The 21,653-nt window shown below is 40.5% G+C and overlaps 1 protein-coding gene across 3 annotated transcripts in view; it reads right to left on the bottom strand.

Annotated features, from left to right (window-relative positions):
* Window positions 1-21,653, bottom strand: part of atp2b4 (ATPase plasma membrane Ca2+ transporting 4) — a 93,476-nt gene that overhangs the window by 58,747 nt on the left and 13,076 nt on the right. The gene's annotated exons all lie outside the window — the stretch shown is intronic.

Here is a 21,653-nt window from a genome sequence, read left to right as displayed (position 1 = left end):
ATACACTAGATAAAGCATTATGTATGTATGCTGCTATAAAACACCCAGTTAGCAAAAAAAAAAAAAAAAAAAAAAGTCAAATTCTAATACCAGATTTGGGGTACAATACAGATGTTCTTATAAACCTGCAGCTCCTGTGTTACCAGCTCATGCAGAAACTGTACAGGGACATTTTTTAATTGGCAAAATGAACAGGAAGTCTGGAACTATAAGAGGATTTCAGTCATCAGCAGATAGATCAGGTCAATCATTACTCCTCTGTGTATGGAATCTTGAATAGATCAGTAATAAAAAAAAAAATTAAATCATTAAAACATTATTGGCATCCCTCTGGAGGTTTAAGCACGGGGCCTAAAATGGACAAAACAGAAAACTTCTTTGAGCATGTGTGTTTTTGTGATTGTCATAGAAGCTCAGAAATGAAGAAGTAACCCTTCCAAAATTGCAGAACAATCCACTAATACAGTACCATGTGACATCAATTCCCAAACCTAATTATTACGCTCTAAAATAATCTCCACCAACCCACCTTGGATATTGTCAGGCGGGACACCAGACAGAAGAGAGATACAGAATATGAAACAAGATTGCACAAACGGTCTTAATGCATGTTGGAGCAAGTTGTTTGAACATGGCCAGAGAAGCTTGCAGAGACGGATTACTTTAACAGCTTCCTAATATCCCAACTCCACTATTATACCGCAGACCAAAAGCAGCATGCATGTCCACATTCTCAATATTCATAAAACAGTAGGAGAGAAATGTCCACATGATCTACTGCTTCTGCTGAGGATCTGCAGTATGGAAACAACGGAATCCCATAATGCAACAGAGCTGAAGTGCTCTAGGTATTACATGTTGTTGCTTGTGGTTAAACCTTACTTGTTTAACAGCACCTGAGCAAACTGTTGTTTTTTTTTTGTTGTTGTTTTTTTTTAAAGTTATCCTGGCAATATCGGCCACATGACAATGCCAGTGTCAGTTTCTTTCCCCAGGCAATCACCCTCATCAACAACTCAATTATATTCACTGCTTCTGATCATAAATACTGCATTATCAGGACTGTCGGTCATCAAATCATCTGTATATTACACAGATGTATGTTAAAAAAAGCAGAATATTGCACAATATTGTTATTTGCACTCCCACACTTTATGTACATTACTGATCGTTCATATTCTATATTCATATTTTAAATATTATATTCATTCTACATTATATACATATTTTATACTCATTCTGTCTATATTGTATTTCATCGTTTGCATTGTTTTCTTGTATAGAATAGTGTTATGTCTGTACCTTTGAGAGTCCCAAACTGCTGGAACCAAATTCCTTGTGTGTGTCAACACACTTGGCCAATAAATCCGATTCTGATTCGGCAAATGTCCGAATTGGATTCACACTGCATTTGATTCAGTAGTTAGATTTCGGGGACACACTTGTTTTCGCTTTTTATCGACAGTGTGTACCGAAAGAGGAAAATATGGCATTACTGCATCCACACACTGGCTACCAAACAACTGTATTATGAGTATATTTTGACAAAGAGTCTTGTCTGGTCTACTGTCCAGCCTAAACAGTACTAACATCCATCCCTAATGATCACGCTTGAGGTGACGGTGGCAAAGATAGAGAAGATTATAATCCTGAGAAGATATGAGGAAAAAACCGTGAGAGGAACCCGACTCAAAAGAGAAACTCATCCTCATTTGGGTGACACTGGACAGGAAATAATGTAAATCATGTCCTTTCTCCAACGGTTTGTAGTCAAAGTGGATCCATGTACATCTTTTCAGCAATACAGATATGTATTGTCTCACCACATTTTTGAGAAGTTTAAAAGTAATTCAAATAAAAATAATTATACAAGAATTAAAGAATGAAGAAAAGCTGAAATGCAGGGAGGAGCGTAGTTTGTTTACGACGATGGTGTGAGGACGTGTTTGCTTAGTGGTTAAGGTGTTGGATTACTAATACCAGGTCCACCAAGCTTCCACTGTTGGGCCCCTTAGCAAGGCCTTAACCCGCAATTGCCCAATTGTATAAAGTTACCTGACGGGGTGGTGTGTTTGAAGAGTTTGACTTATTTCCTACAGACAAGAGTACATGCTTGTAATGCAGAGTAGAAACAAGTAGTAATGGGATTCTGCAATAAACTAAACAATGCACACGAAATAAATTAAGGGGATTCTTATTCACATCGCTGTAATATCTGCTCCCTTTATGGGCTGTTTGTAAAATGTTAAAATGCCCCTAAAATGCATTTTGGTGCTTTAACAAATTCAGGACTAATGACAAAATGGTGCATAATGATGTGATTCTATAGCAGTGCAGGGGAAACAGAAGTTGCATTCACTGACCTCTGTGTGACCCCTGATATCAAACCACAGGGAACAGACCACCGTGGATGTCTTAAGAAGTAAGTCATCATTACAGCTCAATAGATCTCCCTCCGTACTCAAGCAGATGGGTGTGTGTTTGTGTGGACGTGATGCATGGAGCCAGCCAGATTAGATCAGATTGAGTTTAACCCTCACATTAGCCTGATGTAACAGATGTGTGTAAATCGTGGGTAATGGAAATGTCAGGTACTGCGAACAAAGCAGCGTCGGCCGGAGGAAAATGTCACCGGCTGCCAGAGGAAAAAGGGAAACAGTAAAAAAAAATGAGAAAAGAAACTAACAAAAAAGACCAGAAATTCCCAGGTGGCGTTGTGTAAGAATAAATAACTGGATGGAGCAGCGTGAGCAAAGGAGTGAAGCAACTGTAAAACTAATCATCTTTACCAGCTGACCAGGAATTAAAAAAAAAAAATCAATAAATAAATCATTTCTATTAGGTAGGTTTAGTTTGCAGAGAATAATGCAGCAGACTGCACAAATTAAATTTCTAGCTTTAATGCTTTTGTGTAAAAAAAAAAAAAGCCTATAAATGTGCAAAATTATCAATCAATTTAATGATGTACCGACTGTTCAAAATACACTCGAGTGCACAGGATGGCGGCTTAGCTGGAATTGCGGATCTGGAAACTGAGCGCGCTCAGTGAGGCACAGAAGCTCCTTACACAGTAGCTTAATGATGGATGGAGGCTGCGATTTTCCACCATGTTTTACTCAGGCCTCAGAAGCCACTCCATCCAACACTGATGTGACTCGAAACTAGAAGACTAAGTTCGGATTTATCAATGCGCAACAAACGGCTCTGAAAGCGTTGAACATGACGACTGTTAGTTAACAAAACAGATGAAAATAGACCATTCCATCAAAAGGGGGGTGGGGGGGGGAGATATACATTTCCTATTAGAGCCTTGGGTAGAATTGGATTTATCTGGTCTGACTAACAAAGTTGGACACAACGTGAATTTTTTATTTATTTTTATTCCTCATGTCTTGTGTGAATTGTATGTAAATGGTTCTGCAATTTCTGGTTCTCGCTCCCAAGAATTTCACTCACCAAGGAACATGTGCCGGGGTGATGTGACAATAAAGGTGACTTGACTTGACTTGAATTCTGCATGAGATTCAGAAGTGGTTTTATAAACGGGAAATAAAAGCACCTTTTAGGTGGTGTGAATTAAGTATGTGGAGGCAAATCAAACAGTGCAATTAAGTATGGGAAGTCATTTGCCCCGCAGGTCTGGAGTGGCATCTCGCTGGGACTTGATATCCATACCCCATCTGTGCTATATTATGACACTTTAATAGAAGCAATTAAATAAAGGGAAGGAGAAAAGGTTGAGCTGTAAGATTATTACTACAGAAAGTTGTCAGGATGACAACATAGGCATGGGGGGGGGGGGTGCTTGGGACGGACGGACGGACGGACACAAAACTGTCACTAAAAGAGTGAATGTGTGGGTGTTACAGGTCCCTGGCCAACAGAACCTACCTGACCACCACAGGTCTCCCAGACGTCTCCTAGCAATAAAAGCACGATATTTCCCCAGGTCAGAATATACAGAATATACTACAGTATATGCGGCAGGTTAAAGGAAAAAAAGTCAAGAATCAAGAAGAATACGTGCAAAAGGGAAAATAAGCAAAATGCACCCTCTAACAGCAGCCTATATATATATATATATATATATATATATATATATATATATATATATATATATATATATATATATATATATATAAAATACAGACAAATGTTCTGCATGTTCAATTACACATTCGTTTGATTCTGTGCCTTTAGTCAGCTTCGATGTTCTCAATTAACAGTGCGTTACTGCTGCACAGGGAACAACTCGCGCTCTTGTCTGTAAATTTCTGGCACCGGTCATGTGTTAAAGTCGTGCAATGCTGGAAACCCACACAGAGACGCAGAGCTGGTGCAACGAGGGCAGATGTGGAGTGTGGAGCGAGCGAGGGAAGTGCCTGAGCTGCCCACGTAAAGTTCTTCATGCATATTCATGCGTCAATCTGAGGCTGCCGAGCCGCCGCAAGAACCTGACATCATACTCTGAGCAGTGATTAAAAATCAGGAGCGATGGGCTCCATTCACTGCGCTTTTGCAGCCAAGATGTTTTCCTCATCTGAAAAGTCTTTATGTTTTAATCGATTTTATTTTTCATTCATTCATTTTTACACAAATGTGATCCCTAAACGCTGTGATGAAGACGCTGTGATGAAAATGACTTTTTTTGGCCCCTGAACGATCAACATTAATCCGTTAAAATAATAATCCACCATGAATGCCTTGTATATTAATCCTCATAACTAATTAATATCATCTTAAATCACATTATTTATTGACTTTCATGAAGCTGGTCTAGGTTATCTGAGATTACCCACAATGCCCTGGCTTCAGCTCTACTGAAATAGGGCAATGCAGCAGAGCTTTAGTCTTTTATCTGTCCAGCTCTCGGACCTCATCAACTACACACAGCTCAAACAGATCTGTGTCCAAAGACCACTTTTTATGCCAACACCACCATCAACAGCTTGTCTGAACTGAGCTGCGCTACTCTTAGACCTATGACTGACGTTTATCACCTCCACTACGTTCTGGGTCAGATAACGGTGATGTTTCTATCTTCGGTAAAGTTATAAGGAAGTAAAGAATCTCTTGTTTTTTTGTTTGCTGGCAATCAGTAATAAACGATTAAAATATCAATATATAAATAATATTGTCAGTGTTTCAGGATGAAAATGACCACCTATTTTCTATTGAGTGTTTTAAATAACGTCATTATATCGATCACCAATACCAGAAAGATCATGACTCCGCCCACATCTAGGTAACTGCCATTTTAGTCTTGACTTCAAATACAAGAAAATAATTTCATAAGATAAAATAATTTAAAGAGAAAGCGAGAGAGAGAGAGAGAAAGTGAGAGCGAGGGAGAGAGAGAGAGAGAGAGAGAAAGTGAGAGCGAGGGAGAGAGAGAGAGAGAGAGACAGACAGAGACACCTCTACATGTTTCAATGGGATTTCGATTGTGTGTGTCATGATGAGATTAGAAAAAGATTCAGGGACAAAAGAACTCTGTGGCCGCGAGTTAAAGACATGGCTTGACATAATTGACATTCTTGATTTGATGGCTTTTGATTTGGAGCCGTTTTAAATCTCTGTACTTGTCTAAAAGCCACCAATTGGATGACTGGACCTGATAACTGCACAGACATACAGTAGCTGCGACTTGTTTATGTCACCCTGTGGTCTGCTTTTATTTTGCGTTCTTTATTCACAGGTTTATTTCGCAGCCTGTTATGAAACGTTCGATACACACTTTTGTACAAGTAATCTTACAAGATTGCCCAACTCGCTCGCAATTACTTTCTTTTGCTCTTGCTGAATTAGGAGGATGTTTTGCCACTTGGCTCGAGGGTTCTCTGTGGTGCAGGAACAGCAGTAGACTGTGTGGCTTCCATTTCCTGCTGGAAAGACGTGTTGTGATTACAGATGTGCATCGTTTGCCTGAAAAAAATTGATCTAGCTACAGTTGAGGTCTTAAGATACGTCTTAAAGAATAAGCAAAATGCTCTTTTTTTTTCTTTTTTTTTTTAAAGAGTAATCATAAAAATTGCCTTATTTAGCTCTGCCCTGAAGATGTTATTTCACATAAGTGTTTATATCTAGTCCACAAGACACAATAATACCCGAATTCACACGCTTGCTGTGAAGCTTTATACAAGTTTACATTCAGTGATGCTCACGAAGGCAACACGATACATTAAGAGCTGTCGGGGGGGGGGGGGGGGGGGGGGGGGGGGGCACAGCTATATTATGACACTTTATGAAACTTGTTATGAAATGTTATGAAACTTTTGAAAGGAAACTGAATGAAAGAAATAAGATCTTTAATTAAACAAAATAGTTTGCACCAATCATATACACCAAAAGTTTAAGCACCTCTGGCGCTAACGCACTGTGTTGCCTTCCATTTGTTTAAACTGAGATATTGTCTTACTGTATTCTGTATACATTTACAGGTAATGTGAAATAGCATATTCAGGGCAGTATTCAGGGCAGTGCTACATAACACAATGCAATTATTTTGATTCCTCTTATTTATTAAATTTTTTTTATTATTATTAATATTTTCCTGATATTTTGCAAGCTGGATATAAACTAGACTTCGCTGTATGTGACCGCTTGCACACTTGCACCAGTTCTTTTTTTTTTGGCCTTCTAAATCATGAAAGCTGCAAAATTCCCAAAGTCACTTTTAGTCTGGAGCTCCAAGCTCTTCTGATGGCCAAATAGATATTTTTTCTATCTAGTTACGACTTGATTCATACTGTATTTGAGTTCGGAAAAAAAAAATGGATGGTCAGACGGATGGACGGATATAAATGATGGCGATCTGTTCGATATTATCTTATCCTTAGCTCCAGGCATTAAAATACAAGCGTTCTGTTGCTTCCATTTTTGTAAAGTCAAACTTAATTGGAATAGAAGGAGTATGTAATACTGTACAGCAAACAGTCATCGCAGCAATGCAACGTGAACTGAACGAGACAGAATGAAGTGTGGGGGCAGAATGAGAGACGGGGGAGTGAAAAGAAGAGAATGAGTGAGAGGAAGGCGCTGCTCTCAGATTAAAGAGCATGAGCTGGAGCTCGTAGGCAGTAGATGTAAATCATCGGCCCATGCGTTTCCTCTGCAGTCCTGCACTGCCGATGCCAAGGTGGGTCTTAAGGCTCTGGATCCACCTCCACATCGCTGGGGCTGCACAAAAGAAAGGCCTTTCTGCTCCTTCTCTTTCTCTCTCCCCCTGCCTCCCTCCCTCCCTCCCCTTCCTTATTTACTCTCGGCTTTCTCTCGCTCCTTTTACGAGATGACTCACCCGTCTACATCTGCGACTTTAAATGTTGCAGGCTAAAACGGCACGGCGGAAAAGAGAAAAGTGTCGAAATGCTGTGCAGGTGGTGCAAAACAACAAATAAATAAACGTCCAGATTGTTTAAATGTCTGAAATCAAGCGTGATTTTTCATGTCTCAAGACAATCCCTGATGTGTTTTGGGTTTTGTTTTCACAAGGAACCAGTAAAAAAAAAAATATTATACATTCACATACATAAACATATACATACACACACAAATAAACACACAAAGTGCACCAGGTCATCAGAGGAGGATCAAATGGTCTGGCGCACTTGCGATAATTGATGTTGGCACACAACATGTATTGAATTCACCCTGAAAGGCCTCTATCAAACGCGTCTCGGGCCAGGTGTGTGTGTGTGTGTGTGTGTGTGTGTGTGTGTGTGTGTGTGTGTGTGTGTGGTGATAATCCACAGAGATAGAGCTCGGGTATCATCCCAGTGCTTAGTGCTCAGGCAACACAGATGCGCAACAGACCATCAGGAATTCCCTGTAGCAAACAGAAGAAAAACAAACCGTCATCTTGCTAACAACTTGTGATTAGTATCTCCTTTTTTTGATAATGTGTTAGAGACACACATATACGTATCTCCAGCTGTTGATTTTTTTGCCCATCCCTGTTGTCTAGCATTGAATGGTCGTCGGACACGGAAACCGGAAAAGGAGAGGGCGAGCAAATCAGACGGCAAACATGCGCAAAACAAAGGCGAGAGGAGAGATGGAGAGAAAAGAGGGTTTGGATCAAAGCAGAGGACCGGATGCTTGATGGTTTTGCTGCAGGGTGGCAGCCGTGATGAGAAGACATACTGTAGGGGGATAAATGGAGTGAATGAGGGAAGTGAAGAAAGACTGGAAACAGGCAGATATGTATAACAAGAGTCATATAACTTGTACTGGAATACTGGAATACGCAGTGTGTGTGTTGTGTGTGACCGCATGTGTGTTTGTGTGTGTGTGTGTGTGTGTGTGTGTGTGTGTGTGTGGGCGGCGGCCTGCGCCCTGCCTTTCTCTGACTGCAGCCACACCTGCCTTGCATACTAAAGCGGCAGAATGCAGAGCCCGCATCTCGGCTGTTCTCCCTGCACCAACCCCACACACACACACACACACACACACACCACGCACACACACACACACTCACCGTCGGAAGGAGGAACTCCCCGACATATCAAACGATTGTGTAATTCCTCCATAATGAGTCAAAGCACACTCAGCCAGGTGTTTGTACACAGGGCTCACTTCTCTTTTCATTTGCCCTAGTCTACAAAAAAAATTTACTGAGCAGTAGCCGTTCGTTTAACCTCACAATGCATGTCCAGACCACAGCACAACTCCTGCTAAATCTGATTGTGAAAAACAGCTGCACCCTCGGCAGACAGGACTGTTGGTTACACAGAGGGCGAGGCAAAACAAATAGGATTTTGATCCTGATTTTTTTTTTCCCCCCCAGAATTCTCCGTCCTCCTACCGCTGTAAAGCTAAACTTTAAAAATAATACCAGATCCACCTGAAGTCTGAAAATGGATAATTCAGATCAAAATATCGCACCAAAGTGATTTTCAATACAAAGCTCTTATGTAATGTCCCTGTGGAAAAACTCAAGCTCACCATTTTATGTTCACCATTAACAATCTAGTCTATTCTATAATCTGTCAAAATAAATAAATAAAATTAAAAATTTAAAAAATAAAAGTATATATATAAAATTGTGTTAACTGCTGGACGAGAATTGGATTGCTCTCACATATAAATAAAGAGGAAGGCGTGACAGTGCAGCTTTCAAACAGGAAAATCAAGTTGTGTTGAGGAACATCGCTGGAACCGTCAGTAAAGTGAGACGGGATCTCTGACATCTGAAGTGGACAAAAAAAAAAAAAAAAACTTTAAAACTACTCGATATTTGGCACATTTTTAAGTGGGAAATTGTTAAAATGTGAAGCTTCCACATAAATTGAGTGAAAGATAGCAGGTCTGCTTCCCTGTAATTATTTACAGTTGATGTGTGTGTGCAATCCCTGGCTCATGCTGGATTACTGAATCATTCACAGTGGCCTAGAATACAAAGCCCACACCCTCCAGTCACGTGAACGGTGAAAAAGAAAAGAGAAAAAAAATTGAATGGGGAGGTTAAAAAGAAAGGAAAAAGGAAGGGAGGGGGGATGAGAAAAAAAGACAGCATAAGTTTTATGGCCTTGGCATAGTGTGGAAAGGAAGTGTAGCGTTAAAAGGACGAAAGAACAAAAAAAGACTGAGAAACACAATGAGAAACACAAAGGTGTGAGTATGAAGCAATGCTGAGAAGAAAAAAGAGCAGCAGCATTAAAGCTGACCTTGGTTTCCATTTTATATTCCTCCCTATAAATAACATGTTGAGCTCAATAGGCACCTGAACCTCAGAAAGTACAACATGAGGGTTTCGAACGAGAAAAATAAGCAACAGAAACGGAGCAGAATGCAATTACGGCTACAGCTACAGAGTAAACAATCACGATGATGAAGACAGATCCCAAGGCACTGGTCCCAGAAGCCATGAGACACACTTGATTTTCAAAATCAACCAAAAGTACCAAAAGAGGCTTAAAGTCATGTGTCCTGTTGAGACCTGCAGTGCTATAGTGAGCACAATTTCACAATACGCCTCATTTAACAAGTTGAATATGAGCTAACTGTATTTGTAGATGGAGCTTATTGAGCTTCAATTGGAAATCCAGTTAAAAAAAAAAACTGGTTGGATCTTATGAAAGCTCTCAAATTAAATCAGTCAGCTTAGGCACATTTTATTTTGAATACTTACTAGTCTGAACGTTGAGTAGCAGGAGATTAAACACAAGTTCAGTGTCAGGTTTAAACATGTGCAACTCTTTCATGGTTTAGTCACCATTTTGCAGACTTTGTGGGCATTAAAATATAGAACTCAGCTGTGCCATGAACACATTTGATAATTAGCATTTCTCAACCTATGCATGTGAATACAAAGAAAATCTGCTTTAAAATGTTTGGCTGGAATTTCATACAAACATTGCCCGTATCGGTGCAGGGTTTGGAGGAAATGCTTAACCCATACTGCCTGAGCAACCGAGCAGCAGCTGCAGATCTCCAAAGCTAGCATTCTCCAAGCTGATGCATTCTTCAGTGCAGGGAGTCCAGCTGGTGAAAGAGTATTCGAGAGGGAATAATTACAGACAGCTGACATTACTTAACATGCACCATGGTGTTCTCTGTGCTATTGCTCCACTCCTCCGCCTGGGATTAGTCACAACAGTGTGGCGGTAAGACGCACCATAACATGGGTGTATGTCAAACTGAAATAAGGTTTTAAATGATTGTGCTCCTGTATAGCCAGAGGAACGAGCAATCATTAGGAGAAAACAACGCGGTTGAGAAGAGCCTCTTCAGAGGTGATGCGTTACTCTTGACTATGACAGGAGGGCATTAGGGCTTGGGATATATACACTCTGAGACAACCGTATACAAAGTGCTGCGGCATGGATTTTTCCTCCACTGCCTTTGTTCTAATAGAATCTGAACAGAAAGCTCCCTCAGGAGTCCCAGGTTGAAGATGGGACAAAGGTTGAGCTATGTGACAGGAAAGGACCACTGGGGAAGAAGCACGACAAATGGCAAATATTTGTGCACTCTACAGAAGGCACACCAAGGTCAGACCTTAGTGATGGTCAACTCGAGTTTCAAACTGTTTCACTGTTTTTTTTAATAAAGTGCTACTGTATAAAACACTGAACTAGGCTACTTCATAGTCTACTTTGCACATCTATTGTCCTGTTTCTAATCTCCACACATGTAAATCTGAACTAAAACTAATACATATAAAGCAGTCATTCTAAATACATTTCTCTTTGTTAACATGCAGACCGAATGCAGTTCCAGAAATTATATTAAAAAATATATATAAAAAGTACACATGCTGAGGACACACATTTGTTTTTTCCTTTAATAAATTGTGGCCATGTGGAATGAACAGAAGCAAAAAAAAATGATAATAGACAGACAGACATATTTCACTGCCAATATTCTAATGTTCTAGCTAGTGCGTCAGGCTAGTTAGTTATCTGATACTAGCTAGGAGAGGTAAGAGTGTTTTCATGATTACAGCGTGGTGTTGTATGAACCTTTCTCCCATTGTACATGTTAACTAGTGATTCAACTCTGGCCAACTCTAGACAAGTACAAATTTTATTTAGTGTTTGCCCTTCAAGCTAAAATTATGCAATCAAGCATTGCTACTACAAAAACTTTAATCCCTACACGAGAGATGCATCTCGCTGCTATAAACATTGCAGCTGTGCAAGCGCTCAAGTCATTCTCCAAGTGATGTAAAGTATAGTTGCCGTCTCCAAGGGATAACATATACAGTATTACAAAGAAACAAGAAGATAAAACAAGACCGAAGGGTTAAAAATCAAGCACTGAGGGACACGATGAATTAGCTGTGAATTGCAAGGGCTGACCATTATCATGATGAGGACCATTCTCCAAGCTTCAGATCTTATCAATTAATAAAAGAAAATTAATCTATTCCACATCCCTCTCTCCAGTCCACTCGACTCCCGAGTCACTTCAAGAATACATCATCCTTATCCCCTATTTCCACAGCTCCATCAACTGTTCCTTCAGGCAGACTCAATTAAAAAAGGCTGTAATAAACGTATACATCAGGCTCTTTGTTGGACAAGGCTACATGAAATCATTTCGCACTTGCTCTCGAGCCGAGTTCGGCTCATCAACCAGCAACTTAAATCTCCTTGAATTATTTTTATCACCCTGCTAATTAATCAATGCAGCGGCCCGTGGGGAAGATGATAATGATAGTCAAATCGAGGTTTGATCATGGGAACAAGATAGAACTCTTAGATGGAGCATCAAGGAACTAGCAGTTGATCGAATTAAAAGGTGTGTCATTATTCTGGCTGCCATGGATCAGTCAAGGTAAAATTACAGCACAGGGCTCTGCAAAAGTAGGAAGTATCTGTGTACTGTCACCAAATCCTTCATTCTCAAAACTGAAGGTGTTCAGCTGTAAAGTAAATTAGCTGTAAAGCCTTCATTCTAATACATTTGTATATTTACTAGAGAAATAAATGATCTTTTATACAGTGACCATCTTCTTATAATACAGTAACTATAGTGATCTCCTCACAGAACAGTAGCTACTGTATAGTGTTCTCCTCACAGTACAGTAACTACAGTAGTGATCACACAGAACAGTAGCTATAGTGTTCTCCTCACAGTACAGTAACTACAGTAGTGATCACACAGAACAGTAACTATAGTGTTCTCCTCACAGTACAGTAACTACAGTAGTGATCACACAGAACAGTAACTATAGTGTTCTCCTCACAGTACAGTAACTACAGTAGTGATCACACAGAACAGTAGCTATAGTGTTCTCCTCACAGTACAGTAACTACAGTAGTGATCACACAGAACAGTAACTATAGTGTTCTCCTCACAGTACAGTAACTACAGTAGTGATCACACAAAACAGTAACTATAGTGTTCTCCTCACAGTACAGTAACTACAGTAGTGATCACACAGAACAGTAGCTATAGTGATCTCCTCACAGTACAGTAACTACCGTAGTGATCACACAGAACAGTAGCTATAGTGATCTCCTCACAGTACAGTAACTACAGTAGTGATCACACAGAACAGTAGCTATAGAGTTCTCCACACAGAACAGTAGCTAGTGATCTCCACACAGAACAGTAGCTATAGAGTTCTCCTCACAGTACAGTTGCTACAGTAGCTAGTGTTCTCCACACAGTACAGTAGCTATAGTGTTCTCCACACAGAACAGTAGCTATAGTGTTCTCCACACAGAACAGTAGCTAGTGATCTCCACACAGAACAGTAGCTATAGAGTTCTCCTCACAGTACAGTAGCTACAGTAGCTATAGTGTTCTCCACACAGAACAGTAGCTATAGTGATCTCCTCACAGTACAGTAGCTACAGTAGCTATAGTGTTCTCCACACAGAACAGTAGCTATAGTGTTCTCCACACAGAACAGTAGCTATAGTGATCTCCACACAGAACAGTAGCTATAGTGTTCTCCTCACAGTACAGTAGCTACAGTAGCTATAGTGTTCTCCACACAGAACAGTAGCTATAGTGATCTCCTCACAGAACAGTAGCTATAGTGATCTCCTCACAGTACAGTAGCTACAGTAGCTATAGTGTTCTCCACACAGAACAGTAGCTATAGTGTTCTCCTCACAGAACAGTAGCTATAGTGATCTCCTCACAGTACAGTAGCTACAGTAGCTATAGTGATCTCCACACAGAACAGTAGCTATAGTGTTTTCCACACAGAACAGTAGCTAGTGATCTCCACACAGAACAGTAGCTATAGTGTTCTCCACACAGAACAGTAGCTATAGAGTTCTCCACACAGAACAGTAGCTATAGAGTTCTCCACACAGAACAGTAGCTATAGAGTTCTCCACACAGAACAGTAGCTATAGTGATCTTATAGTACAGTAAATATAGTGATCTTATAGTAGCTAATCTGATCTTATACTACAGTAGCTAGTGATCTTATAGTAGAGTAGCTATAGTGATCTATAGTACAGTAACTATAGTGATCTTATAGTAGATAATCTGATCTTATAGTACAGTAGCTAGTGATCTTATAGTAGAGTAGCTATAGTGATCTTGTAGTACGGTAGCTATTGTGATCTATAGTACAGAAGCTATAGTGGCCTCCTCATAGAACAGTAGCTATAGTGATCTCCTTATAGTACAGTAACTATCATGATCTTGTAGTACAGCAGCTACAGTGATTATATAGTACAGTAACCATAGTGATCTCCTTATAGTATAGCAAGTATAGTGATCTTATTGTAAAGTAACTATAGTAATCTCCTTATAGTATGAATGTTTTCTTTCTGTCGCAGTTCTTATCAATGTTCTGGAGGTCAGCAATTATTTGTTACAATGCTTAGGGCACGGTGATAAATATTTCAGTCAACAAAAATGAGAGAATCTCAGCACAACGCACCACTGGTTCAATTTGTTGCCTTGACGTGTAGTGACAAGCAAAGTGGATGTGAAGGCAGACTAATCTCTGAAAGGCAGAAAAAGGAGACAGCCATTTCTCAGCTTTTTTGTGAATCCTGTCTAAGAGCGTCTGCACTCTGCCATTTTCGATCACTCAGTAATGGAATAGTTTCTGCTGCAAGAATGTCACAGTAAGGTTTGGGTTTGAGTCTACAGTAAATTAGTGATGCATTGTGAGCCTAAAAACATGATTATAATTTCCCAATCATCTTTCTGAGAGCACTGTTTATAGCTAAATGCATGTTTACAGATCACTCTCGGAATACAGGATCAGGCAAGCCAGAAAAATCTCACCTCCTGCCTTACTGTAGGCTATCAGGCACCTAGTCAATAGCAAATCGAGCTCTTTTTCCCCCCCACACCATCACACGGTTGGTTTAGATTTCAACCACAGTTGAAAAGAGCCATCTCGAGCTCATCCGATGTCTATTTTAGACTCGGGTGGTACAGGAAAGAGGATTGCAATGGGGAAAAATAATGGTCCAAGAACATACATGAAACCAATGATGCAAACACGCATCTTAAAACATTACTGCACAAAACACAGTGCAATCTATTCACCAACGCTACAAAGCTCCTGCAGGAATACTATAAAAAACAATCGTACGTGAGCTCCTGCTGCCTGAAACCATTTCACTGAAACATCAAGACTCTCGTCTCCTGCCATGGTTTCTGTAATTCTCAAACCCAAATGCAAGGACACCCCGCGTGATCCAGATGTGGTTCTGATTATTCATCACTGAGACATTTTCACTTGCCTTTCTGCTGCAATAACAGGCTCAATTGCACAGGTCTGAGGTTTCCAATAACTGCTATAGTGATTGAAGCATCTTATTTTTATCTCAAGCTTCCAATCGACATGGCTGGTGTGCAACCTCCAACACATCTTGTTTCCATTTTCAGTCTGAATGTACATTCATTGCATTCATCATCAAAATCCAAATATCCATGGGTACAAGAGGGTCAGTCAGATAGGGAGACTGTGGGAAAAACAAAAGCCACGTTCATTAACATGGTTGTGTTCTGGGAGGCACAGGATTGCTTATTTGGTGTTTAGTGTTCAGTCATTCGTCTTCAGCAGGAGCATGGTTACTAATTTGTTTTTATTTTGGGAGAAAAAGAATAACTGCAGGAGGGTGGAATTTCTTCAAGACTGGAAAATCAATCACTCACTCACTCACCTATGTCAATCTCTTCGAGACTAGACAACCATGTATGAGTCTATGATTTTGCATGCAGAAAACCACAGCAACAGTTCATGCTTGGCTTCTTTCACCAGTCACAGAGGAAGAGCAAGGTTCTCCTTTCGAGCACATGCATGTTTCTAAAAGTATTTCATACACACGTCAGGAGGAATAGAAATTAAATTCACTACCAATATGAAACATCGCTAGGCATAAGCTGGATAAAACATAAGACAAAATACAGAAAATCTGTCAAAATAAAAAAATAAAAAAATAAAAACTCAATTTGATTTTTATGTGGATAGTGCATTGGGTGATTATTAAATCATTTCTTTTCTTTAACTATATAGTCCAGACAGAACGGCTGTGTAAACTTATCAGATTATAAAATGAAGGATGGCAAATACTTTTATAACCCAAGTTGTGGCAATAAAAAAAAGAACAATGCTACACAATTTCAGCTTTCACAGCAGCACCTAGTTTATTCAATTTACCCTCAGTGCATATAATGCTATGAATCCTATTATAACAATTTTTTTTCATTTAAAAAAAGACCTGGAGGTAGAAATCTGCTACATAATCGATGTAGTCAGTATAGATTCATTCTCACACAGCTGAAAAGTTTTAAAAAGCAACCGTGACCTTGTCTGAGAGGCGAGATGGGGAAGCCGAGCTCTTCTGCAGAGGGAAGTGGGGGATGTCCTGAGGCAAGCCATGGGCTATTAATAAAGCATTGGTGGTTGTATTAAGGGGGAATCCCTGCATTAATGCTCACTTCTCTCGGGCTCTAATGGCGTCGTTTGCTAAGTTTAGTGCTGCGTAAAGAAGAACGAAAAGTTTTTGGCTCCTTCGGCACAGCACGTCTTTTAATCATCATTTTCACAGACCATTAGTTCTTTCCACCCTGACAGTCAGTTGTAAAAGCAGCCACGTTTTGGGGCAAAAACATATTTTTTTTCTGGCAAAAACCAGACAGGTCTGGAATGCTTCCTGGTTTCAGTCAGAGGAAAACAGGAATGTTCAGTCTGCAAGCTAATATTTTTGAGCTGGTCAAGGTTTTCCAGGGTGACAGGATTGTTTTAGCATATACTTTTCTGCAAGATTGTGTGTGCGCGTGTGTGTGTTGTCTCACCCAGTGCAGCCTCACCTAATAGACATGTAAGAGCCCAATTCCAAGCATTCCACTGTTTTTTTTTTTGTGCCAAGTTGCATTCCGACCTAGCCGAAGCAAAGCGCAGGGAAGAATACCATTCCAAACCATTGATTTTTAACATACAGGCTTATTTGTATTTTTCTCTAGTCCCATACACTGCTCTAACACAACTGGCTCTGACTGGCTGAACGAAGGAAACATGTCGAGGGGGAAAAAAAAAACCCACGAAAACTTTCCGCTCTCCAGTTAGCCCTTTCATTCCCCTTTTTCCCTCTGGCTCTGTCCCTCCTTCCTTGTGCACAGACACACCCAAAAAGCCAGTGTGGGCCGTCACTCTGTGTCGTAGGCTGCTAAATGTGACAGTGTGATCTAAAAAGAGGCAGTAAGAGGCAACGGATATAGAAAGGAATATAGAAGTGCTTGTAAAAGATGAGATGGGTAATGAGAGAAAGAGGACAAACCTGTTTGTTTAAATGGTTGTGGAGAGACGAGGCAAGTCAGTTTCAATACACAATAATACAACAAGAAGACACAATCCAGCAGAATGTCCCACATACAAATGACAAAGCACTTGATCTCAAACACCATACAGTCAAATCCTACTTCAGTTAAATTTCTCAATGAATAAAGAAAATAACGTTCTGCGAGAATGTTCTGCGGTGTCCTTATACAATGTGTACCAAATAATACTTCACACACACAATGTACCAATATGTCAGACAATGTGTATATAATACTACAAATACACTAGTGTACAATACTACATATTTTGCATACATATTGCACTGTATCGTTTAATTATTTGCTAACTGATTACTAATTACTGCTAAGCTACAAGCTATTAACACTCGAAGTCTGGTCCTCACACATAGTCTAGCTCATTCACTCAGGGACCTTAGTTTCTACCAACAGTCAGACAAGCCCATGCAAATTCACGTCGTCAGCCAGATTCGCACTGCTTATCTCACGTATTCTCCGTCACTTTGTCCTAAAGTCTTGCTTTGGCTGCTTTATCTGAACTACCATCACCCAGAGAAACAATGGATATTGCAATGCTAAGTTTCACAAATATCATGCTTGGTTATCTTTGGTTTCCTTCAGGGTATTTTGGGGAAAACAGACAGTTCAAACATACAGGGATCTGTGAGTTAATGCCCTTAGCTAAAGGGCAGATGGAGCACCGACAAAGGCATATTAGACGACAACTGTAGCTTTTCGAGCAATAAAGAGTTAAAGAAACAGACAGACAGTGGGGGAAGGGGCAGAAAAAGAGGTAGACACAGTGAGACAGTGAACTAGACAGGCCGGAGGGGGGCAGATACACAGACAGACAGGGGGGTCAGAAAGACAGACAGTGTGAGAGTTGGACAGAAACAAAAGACAGACAGTGAGGGTAGGGGGAGAAGCAGAAAGACAGACAAACAGAAAGAGAGCAAGGGGAGAGATACAGATGGACAGACACACACCCAGAGTGACCGAGAGAGAGACAGCGAGGGAGATGGTGAACTATACCTCCTAACCCTAATGGTAGCAAAAATGCTCCATTTCCTACCACAACCCAACAAACAGAGCAAAACAGTGTTACTGGATGCATGGATGTTAAGAAGCAAGAAGCTTTGAAAATGCAAAAGCAATAAATATATAAATAAATAAATAAATAAATAAATAAATAAATAAATAAATAAATAAATAAATAAATAAATATCACGGCTGGGCCATCATCAGCTACTGCTGTAAATCAAATGAGGACAGATTTGGTGCCGAGCATTAAAATGCTTCTGCAAACGATATATTAAAAAGCTGTCTTCTAAGAAAATCGCGAATTAAAACAAAAAAAAAAAAACTGTTTGTGGCTGTGATTGACAGGGACTGCCGTCTGAACAACTGGAAACAGGTCTGTGGCATGTGTGACAACATCAAACCTCTTCCCATCTCGACCAGGCCTCTCTGGGGTCAGTAATACTTTAGGTAATTCACAGAAAGCTGTCGAGTGGACAAGCAGCTGTTTCTTCAGTCACACAAGGGATCCTAGCAGGGAATGTGAAGTGCTCTTCGTCCCCGTTCCACCCGTCCTCTCGACTACAAATCCAGCTTAGAGGTTGAGGTGTTTTATTGCACGGTAAATAAATGTAGGGTAAGGAACAGAAAAATGTCCGTATGTAGCGGAACTGCGGTACCATACGATTCCACGAGCTCGGTGGAAACTTTGAGGCGCGGCAGTTCCTAAAGGGAAGTGCCTGACTAATATTCAAGTGACTGTTGCTGAATTTTTTCTTCTTTCCACAAGTGTCACAAGACTGTGGCGAGAACAAACTTAACCACTTTAGCTTGTGGAACGTAAAGCATTTGTGAATCAGAATGGTTCTCTTATAACCTATAGAACAGAATTTCTCTTTTTATTAAAAAAAAAAAAAAAAAGGCCCTCGGTTTAACTTGTGGTATTCAATGCAGCGATTCTTCTCGGGTGTTGTGCATATCGTGGCTCAATTTACCCTCAGTGGTTATGTCACATGCAGCACCACATTAGCAGCTGGCCTTAATTCAGCAGTGGAAAAAGCAGCGAGAGGGAGTCTCCAACAAAGAGCCCTTCTTGCACTGGGTTCTGGCACCGAGCCGCAGTCACATGTTGTTGTCTTGCTTATGGCCTCTCTCCCTGACTAGGCGCTCTTGTCTGGAGGAGCTTGTGGGGAAAGTGCAGACTTCTGAATTTAGTTTGGGTGTTGTATACATTCTCAACCTACTGGACTTGAATGGAGAATGTAAAAGGCGTGTGAGACAGGAAGGGGAAAAAAAAAAAAAAGAAGGGGTAGACGGTAATTTCCACATGTGAAACAATCTGGGTGTAACTTCCTGAAAACAGTGTGAGGACAGTTTACTAACTTTTAGATAGGCTGCACTGTAACTCAGAATTGTGTGTTGTCTGATAAGTGCAACATTGGTACCTTATTGGCCTTGTCGAAACAAACATCAATAATATGGAGCCGGCTGAATCAAATAGCGCTGTTGGGAAGGCGGAAAAATAACATCCGAAGTGTATCTAAGGCTGAGGCCTGTGGTGAAAATGTCTTCCATGAGCACGACCCACTCAAACAATGTGTAAGCGCCACACCCTGCCCAAGGGAAAATGCATCAGCTAGCAGACGGGGTATGATGTCTGCCATGCTGCTCGTGAGGAATGCCTTTTAAAAGTGGGTTTTCGCTCAGCCATCTAACAGATGTGTAAGTGCAAAGTTTAATATTAGAAGCATTAGATTGAGGGTTTATAGGATCCGCACAGAAGCCTGATTCAAACTAGCCATCGATCCACAGAGAGGTGATCGGAATGCAGACAGATGCCTCGGCCCACTGAGGCTGAAGATAGCAGATGAGTGTTGCGTAACCCTTTCAGACAAAGAAACCGAGGGCATGAAGGGAAGAGAGGAGTGAGTGGATGAGTACGTATCATCACACCTAAGAGTTTCCCAGTTGGCATTTTCTCCACAGCAAAATTACTATGGTGCTTCTGCTTGGCACATTCAAGGTACAGATGATGAGTGGCCATTGGTGGGTAGAGGACAGGAGAAATAAATGTAAAAGAAAAAAGTCACATTTGGCTGACGATTTGAGGAACAAAGTTAGAAAGCTTTTTTTTCCTTTATTGCACTTCATGCATTCACTACAGGGAAGCCACCAAAAAATTCCATGGCTTCTGTTAAGTCCATAACAAAAATGTTTTCTTTACACATCGGCAAGCAAAGCTTAATTCAAAGCAAAATCTATTTTGTATGATTTTTATATAGCAACATTGCTACATCAGACAAGAAGGCTAATCCTTTAAACTCCACCTTCTCCATCTCATCAATCCCATCTCTTTATCAGCTCGGCACAAAGGCACCTCCTGGCTTTCATCCCTCGGATCGAGGGAACAGATTGCATCTCCGCTCGCTGCAAGAGACTGATTAAGTTGAGCTAATTCAAGGCATTGCTCAACACGTTGGGGCTTGGCACTACCTCATCGAACTGCAGTGGCACAGGACTAAGGCGGATTCTTCCCAAAAGCACAAGGATCAGTTACTCAACTGTTTTCGGGTCGCTTTGTTCACCTTGTGGCTGTCAGTGACCATTGTATTCCCTCTGTAAATGACCTAGCTTTCTTGGCAGCAGGGAGCCACTTGGGTCTTTTGCTAGTGTCTTAAACCACAGAAATCTCAATTCTGATTGGTCAGAAATGTGGATTATTAAGAACAACTTGCAAAGGAAATTGGAAGGTGGATGACCCACAAAACATTTAATAAAAAAACTTCTTAATAATGTGAAATTTTGTGCGAAGATTTCGTTTTTGTGTGCATTTCTGGAAGAAGTCTTTAGAAGTATCCTTTATCAGATCTCCAAAGTCTTCATATGTACCATTCTAGTTTGCATGATGACCCGCATTTATTTTATTTATTTATTTTTTAATACCTTAAAGACAGAAAATTAAATAAAAATAATTCATCACATATCCCTTAAGGTTTACAGCCAGTGATGAGGACCTTAACTGTGCTTGGTGTTGGGCCACATAGCTTCACCCCATCGCTGACTTTTCCTGTAAACTCTTTTATTCCTTATTAATCTTGGTTGAGGTCCTCTGTATAAGTGCGTGCTATCCTAAGCCTCTCATGAGAGATGAATATGCAGCATGTTGTTCATCAGAAGACAGGGGCTAGGAAACCTCAGCAGGGAAATCACTTCAGCTCGCGTGATCGATACGTGCACGTCTCCCCGTGACTCTCTGGGGCCTTTCATAGTTAAACTCTAAGTGGATATCTATCGATTAAGACTTCAAACTATAACAATTGATCGGCAGCTGAACCGTGGCACGTTAAACTTAATCTGTTCTTTCATCTTAATCCTTCATGCTTTATATGCTAGGTTAACGTTTCCTT

The sequence above is a fragment of the Tachysurus fulvidraco genome, chromosome 2 (genome assembly GCF_022655615.1).
Source record: "Tachysurus fulvidraco isolate hzauxx_2018 chromosome 2, HZAU_PFXX_2.0, whole genome shotgun sequence".
Taxonomy (NCBI): Eukaryota; Metazoa; Chordata; class Actinopteri; order Siluriformes; family Bagridae; genus Tachysurus; species Tachysurus fulvidraco.
This window is presented reverse-complemented; position numbering and strand designations above follow the sequence as displayed.